General features: G+C 36.6%; 1 non-coding gene across 1 annotated transcript; it reads left to right on the top strand.

Moving 5' to 3' along the window:
- Positions 1–970: 970 nt before the first annotated feature.
- LOC128609398 (U5 spliceosomal RNA) lies at positions 971–1,086 on the top strand. Its single transcript, XR_008386219.1, has one exon. It is a non-coding gene; the product is annotated as a U5 spliceosomal RNA (small nuclear RNA).
- Positions 1,087–7,602: the final 6,516 nt, after the last annotated feature.

Here is a 7,602-nt window from a genome sequence, read left to right on the forward strand (position 1 = left end):
AGTTATGCATTTTAAAACAAAAACACACTAGGGTAAACAGGGCTTTAGGCATCTTACATTACAGACATTGTAGTTTATTGCTCTGGCCACATCTGCAGTTATGTTCACGCAGGTGAGCAGGCACCCTAGACATCTTTCCTCTGGTGTTTTTCACAGTCAGTAGAAAGGTCTCTTTAGTGTCATAAGTTATTGTATCTGTGACCTTAATTGCCTAGCACCTGTAAACTGTTAGTGTCTTAAGGACTGTTCCACAGATGCATGTGCAATAATTGTCTCTTATATAGTGTGGAGTGAGTAAGTGTGAGACTGACAACATTAGAATAAGATTAGAACTCCGGGGGTGGTGAACGTGTGTGTGTGTGTGTGTGTGTGTGTGTGTGTGTGTGTGTGTGTGTGTAAGTGTAGTCGTCTTTGGCCATGTTTGTAGTTGGTGGTGCATTCTGGGAAATGGAGTCGCTGGTTTGCTGTGATATGGCAGAATCAAGCTAATGATGCTTGTAAATAGATACATGTACTGAATATGTTAATTTACTTTTCAAGCTTGGCAAATATGGTGTCATTTGTCAAATGCAGCATTCCTGAAGTATTTTTTCTTAAAATGTATTGAATACTATACAAACACCTTTGTAGAGTGTATATATGCAAGCAAATATACATAGAAATGATTGTGTATATATATATATATATATATATATATATATATATATATATATATATATATATATATATATATATATATATACAGTATGTGTAGTCAAGTGTGCTTCATTTAATGCATTGTGAGTGTGTAATAAAACATCTTCAGGCTAAATTAAAGTATGGAAGGAAAGAAATAAAATGAGTCACATTGTAACCCCTACTGAGAAAAAAAAACCCCAATAAAAACATCACAGACATTCTAATGGTTTCCAGTACAAATACCATTACACACCATAAGCAAACTATTAAAATCAATTACTGGTCTTTAATGAGCTCGGGTTTCTCTTCATTCACGCATAAATCTTTGGCCTTTTACTAAAGATTTCCGGTGGAGAGGAACGTTGACGAGTTCAGCTTAGTTTTGTGGGCTTTGCTGTGGGGACTGGCACGCTGTCCAGGGTGTACCCTGCCTTGTGCCCGATGCTCCCTGGGTTAGGCTCCAGGTTCCCCTGCAACCCTGAAGAAGGAGTAAGCGGTAGAGGATGGATGGATGGATGGATGGTCTTTAATGATATCCAGTAGACATAACATTCCACCAATAGAAGGCAACTAATTACCAACAGAGACCCACAGGGACTGTTACAGTTTCCATTAAAACCCAATACAATTCCCATTATAGCCATTAAAACCATTACAAATTCTGTATGGGTTTCTGTTGTTTTTTCAGCAGGGACAGGAAGGATTTTTTTTGCCTGGATTCCATGAAAGAGAGAATCTGAACCAAATCCAAACTCTTATCTGTCAGTTTCCTTATTAATTTAATAAACACATCAAGACACAGTTCAGTGAACCCTTTAATCACTCTAATTCATGCATAGATACGATCTGTGTCTCCCCTTAGGTTTGATTTTAAGAAGGCTATTCTGAACGCTGGAGAATACATAAATTAAAATATATACAGTCGTTAACTAATTATCATGCAAATAAAGCAGTACCAAATCACCGTTCATCTCTGCCAAAGCTTCAGCTCAATTCCCCAGTGTGTATAAAGCTGTCCGTGGTGCAATTAGAGACGGAGAGAAAGAGAGAGAAGCAGCTCCGCACAAAGAGGCAGAAACGGCTGTCACTTATTCACTGTCAAATTAATTCAGTTTTTCCCCCCTCTTGCAATCCCAGCGCCCTTGTGCACCATGTCACCTGTCTCTCTCTCCACGGCGCTGATAATAGGTCAGAGAAAAAAGCGAACACGAAAAACAGCGACAGTGAGGAAACGACATAATGTCGTTTCATCATTACCTGACCTGTTGCTCGGTAATATGCCACTGCAAATCCCGCAAATTCGCATGAGATCCTGCAACAAACTCAAACTAAACAGACAATCCGGTGTTTTTAATGGACTTCGCAGGGGAAGCATTGTTCTTCGTTAGGCAAGAATTTCTACACGTTAGGACAAATGTAGACAATTGCCAAAGGAATACTTCATTTTAGACCATTAGAGACTAGCGGAATGTTTGCATCTGTTATAGGATGCTACAGTAGGCCTATAAAACAGTTATTTATTTGAATGAAAATGCAAAATAGAAAATTAAAATGTATATCCTCCCAACTTGCATGATGTAATGTCACAAACGTGTTATGTTGGAATTACAGGTTTCTGGACGCAGTCATACAGTAATACTTACACAAAGCTCATGTTTCTGAAATTTACTATTACATAGTTTATGCTGAAATTATGAATTCGGATCCATTTGAACATGTGGGGCTGTAGCCCAGAAGATTTTTTCTTTAGCCCCAAATAATTCTCCACTTGGAGCGGTTTGTCACTACATAACTGAATGTCAGTGAAAGAAGATGGCGGTGTTATAATTTTATATCTTCAGTGAATGGAGACGAGACCAATCAGACAGGGTTTACAGGAAAATATGTGGGAACACTTGTGTCTTATTGTCTGACAATCTCAATTCTGCCAAACACTAGCTCACACAGTCAGTGTGAGGAAAAATGGATGTACACAGATTTTTTTTTTAACCAGTAAAGAGGCTGAAACTAATACAGTAACATCTTCTGATGCTGAGCAGGTGTGTAAATGTCTATATGAGTTCCAGTTTACGTGAACATGATATGAGCAGAGCATAAGGAAAGATAATGTACTTTGCAAAGCACTGTAGCAGCTAAACCCATACAATGATAGCTTAGCTGTGCCTCGTCTTGGCTAGCAACAACAAACTAGCCTAGTTAGAAAAGTTTTATATTTTGTTGGTCTGGTAGTCCTACAAATAGTGACAACACTAAATCCAAACTTTTCTGATCGTGTCATACATTGACTTTAAGATACCTCAACATCCAAACAAAACTTAAGCTACAAGCTGAGTTGGAAAAAATGCATGCATTTAACATCTTGACTGCCTTGTTACCATGCATGAACAGGTATCGTTCAAGTTGATATACATCAAGGGATGAATGATTACAGATAGCATCTTTAAAAGCTTTCAATATCAGTTTGACAGCAGTAACCAGGACAATTATAGTGCAAAATATTTTGATCCAGTTTGGACATTTGATGGGCTGCTGAGTGATGTCATAAGTATTAATATGTACTTTCTTTTTTCAAAAAATGTACTATCACACTGTTTTTACAGCACATTTGATCATATGCACATAGGGGCACATGGGGGTTCCAACTTTACAGTAATGTTTTCTCAACAAAGCCACCTTCTCTGCTTAGCAGAAGAAAATGCAATCATCTTAGAATGGCAAAGCGGGGAAGCCCTGTTTACTCCTTTATATTTGCATTGTACCATCATTCCAGCATGTTGTTGTGCTGCCCTTCATACAAAAATTCAAATGCCATATCAGAGCATGCAAATGCATATAATTGATGGCATTACTGCATAATCACATAAAATATTTAGACCTACCTCAGCAAGGTGTAAGGCCACCACGAGCCACCAGAACAGCTTCAGTGTGCCTTGGCATAGATACAAGTCTCTGGAACTGTACTTGAGGGATGAACACTATTTTTCCAAAAGTTACTCCATCAATTGGTGTACTGATGATTTTGGTGGAAAGCACTGACTAACAAGTTGGTCCAAGATCTCCCATAGGTGTTCAATTAAGTTGAGATCTGGTGACTGTAAAGACCACAGCATATGATTTACATCATTTACATACTCATTTAAACTTTCAGTCTGTGTTAATGAATGACAGTAGTTGTAGACCAATTTTATTTCCATTTTTTATTTCATTATTGAAATTATTGTAATTTTTACTTTGAGCCAAAAATTGCATATGTACATATATACAATGCTTTGAAAAAATATTTGTTAATTTCTTCTGTTTTTGTGTATATCTCATACTAAATAGTTTTAGCCTTCAAACAAAATACAACATAAAACAAAGGCAAAAAAGTAAACACACAATACAGTTTTAATTTTTTTATTGAAGCAAAAACATTTTATCCAATACCGATCACCAATGTGAAAAACTAATTGCACACTTAAACTTAAAATCTGGTTGTGCCACCTTTAGCAGCAATAACTGCAACTGCTCTTTTTGTGGAAGTCTGTGGTTGGTTTACAGCAGATGTAATGGGGCCGCTATCTTCCAAACAGTTCCACTTTCGACTCATCAATCCACAGAACATTTTCCCAAAAAGTTTGAGGTTCTTCAAGGTGTGTTTTGGAAAAATTCAGATGAGCCTTAATTTTCTTCTGGTTTAGCAATGGTTTTCATCTCACCACTCTTCCATGGATACCATTTTGCCCAGTGTCTTCCTTATCATTTCTAGAATTGGGGAATTAGTAACTACAGGGGCCAAATACATTTTCACACAGATCCAGTTGGTATTGGATAACTTTTTTGCTTCAATAAATAACATTATCATTTAAAAACTGTATTTTCTCTTTACTCAGGTTGCCTTTGTTTTATCATAGATTTTGTTTTCATTTCTGAAACAATTTAGTATAAGATACACACAAAAACAGAAGAAATCAAAAATACTTTTTCCACAGCTCTCTCTCTCTTTATCTGTGACGTTACGAATGGAGGTTAGGACAGATGCAAATGCAGATAAGATATTTATTGAAGAGAGGCAGGCAGACAAATCCAAATTGTGAGAGAATAGCGTGGTCAAAAACATACAAAGGTCAGGCAATTGGCAAACGGCATAAACGAGGCAAAACAGGGCGAGAACAAGATCAAAGATATGACACAAAACACGATGAACAAAGGCTTAGTACACAGAAAACTCACACAATACTTCGTGAAATACAAAGAGACACGAGGGGTTTAACTGATAAACATAATCAAGGGTGAACACAAAACAGCTGAGACTAATGATGACACATACGATTACCAACCAATTACCATACAGGGGCGAAGACAGGACATAAACCATAACAGATGCACGTGTAGAAAGTAAACAAATTCAAGGTCCCTGAAAACCCGGAAGCACGCGCTTGCTCTTCGGAGCGCGCAGCATGCTCCAGCGCTTAGCATGAGGGGAAATCATGACTCTGTCTCTCTCTCTCTCTCTCTCTCTCTCTCTCTACATATATATATATATATATATATATATATATATATATATATATATATATATATATATAATTTTTTTTTTTTTTTTTTCACCAGACATCAGTGTTGACTCAAGAAATCCGGAATATAAACAATTCACAACATTAAAGTCCATAAATGAAGTTATGTGTAATAAAGAGGAATGACACAGGAACAAAGTATTGAACACACTAACTGAAATTTATTTAATATTTATTGGAGAAGCCTTTGTTTGTAATGACAGCTTCAAGACACTTCCTGTATGAATTTAATTGGCCGCAGTATTCAGGTGTGATTTTGGTCCATTCTTCTAAACATATTGTCTTTAAATCTTGTTCAATTGGATTCAAGTCAGGTGATTGACTGGGCCATTCTAACATCTTGATAGTTTTTCTCTGAAACCAATTGAGAGTTTCCTTTGCTGTATGCTTTGGATTGTTGTTCTGCTGGAAGGTCCACCCACGTCTCATCTTCATCATCCTGGTGGATGGCAGGAAGTTTCAGAAGTTTTGTCTGTATCCTATTCCATCAACATGTTTTGCAACAATAAGGTTGTGAAGGTCCTGGGAGAGCTCTTTGCTTTTACCCATCATGAGATGTTGTGTGTTACCCAAGATGAGATTCTTGTGTGACACCTTGGTAACGAAAAGCCTTTTTATAGGCCATCAATTTGCCAACCCAGCTGATATTAATTTGAACAGATAGCAGGTATAATTACTTACGGATTTCAGCTGGTTCCTTGCCTTACCTTGCCTTGGAGAACTGCTTTTTCTTAACGTTTTCAATACTTTTTCCTGTGTCATTCCACTTTATTATTTATTATGCATAACTTTATTTATGGACTTTAATGTTGTGAATTCTTTATATTTATGAATTTCTTGAGTTAATACTGATGTCTGGAGAAAATTTCATGTGAGTAGCCTCATTGGAAATATATTTACTGATAAAAATGTTGACGCATTCAATACTTATTTCCCCCACTGTATATATATATATATATATGTATATATATATATATATATATATATATATATATATATATATATATATATATATATATTGGGGAAACACCATCTCTACCAACTGCCTGACAGCCAGATATTTTTCCTTCACATATGTGACAGGGACATAGCATTATCCCTCCTGTCAAAACAATTTACCTTGGCAGGTAAGTAAGAGTAGATAATACAACTTCCTCCACCGGGTGGATGACTGATGTGATGTTTGTATGGTGACAGTGATGGGTTGTACTAAAATGGGAACAACTGCTGTATAAACCAATGATGTTGTTAATAGCCAAGGTAGACCTAGACCAAGGTAGATGGTCTGTTTCTTTTGGCTACTTTCTCTTGACAGCTCCTCAGCACTATGACCATGGGCTAGTTGGAGATAAACTACAAGCTATCTTATTAACAAACCAGTTGCATTTAGTAATCCTGCATATAGAGGTTCTCATATTCCAAATTGGAAACTAACATTAAAACATAGGCATAAGAAAACAAGGTCAGTTTAAGGCAGTACACATTCAGCAATTATGGACAATTAAGAGAGCTCATAGTGCCCTCTGGCAGTTAGTCTAATAATACAATAAGTGGTTAGCTATCTGAAGGCTAATGTAATACAATATGATAAAATAAGCTACTACTAACTGAGTTATAGGTCTCTTTCTCTCTCTCTCTCTCTCTCTCTCTCTCTCTCTCTCTCTCTTTCTCTCTTTCTTTCTCTCTCTCTCTCTCTCTCTCTCGCTTTCTCTCTCTCTCTCTCAGGTCTTTAAAGCTATAAAGCTGAGAAAAGCATGTCCATGAACTTGCAGGCTCAGACAAGAACCTAATTGCAAAAGTTTAATCACATTTCGATTCATGCCTTATCAATTCGAAGCACATGGTGCTGGTTCTCTGCACTGAAATCTAATTCAAACAAGCGCTATAATCTAATGGTGCTCTTTTGTTTACCACAGAAAGTAAGGTAAAAACAAAACAAGTAAGCAAAATTTGCCTTATTATCACCACTCTTATTATCATAATGACCTTATTTGCCTACAGAATGTCCCTATTAGCCTGGTTTATCGCATTGGGTCCAGTGCATAATGAATGGCCAGGGTCCAATATCAAACAGGGGATTCTGACATGCCTTTTATTACTTTTACACTAAATGAAACAAATGATGGGGCTCCAGTTTGGTGATTACTTACTGTATCCTTGATGTGGCAGTGAAAAATGTGCCCTCTTTTAATATTTGATTATTGTTTTTAAATCCAATTTTACCCAATTCATCATTTTGTCTTCTAATTTACAAGGCTTGTGACACATTTTGTGATCTAAGTTTTTGTACAAGTGGTCTAAATAATGTGATAAAATCTTTTGATGTCTAATTGTTGTGGGTGAAAAAAAAAAGACAAAAATTCTGATT

Source organism: Ictalurus furcatus, chromosome 6 (genome assembly GCF_023375685.1).
Source record: "Ictalurus furcatus strain D&B chromosome 6, Billie_1.0, whole genome shotgun sequence".
NCBI classification, from domain to species: Eukaryota; Metazoa; Chordata; class Actinopteri; order Siluriformes; family Ictaluridae; genus Ictalurus; species Ictalurus furcatus.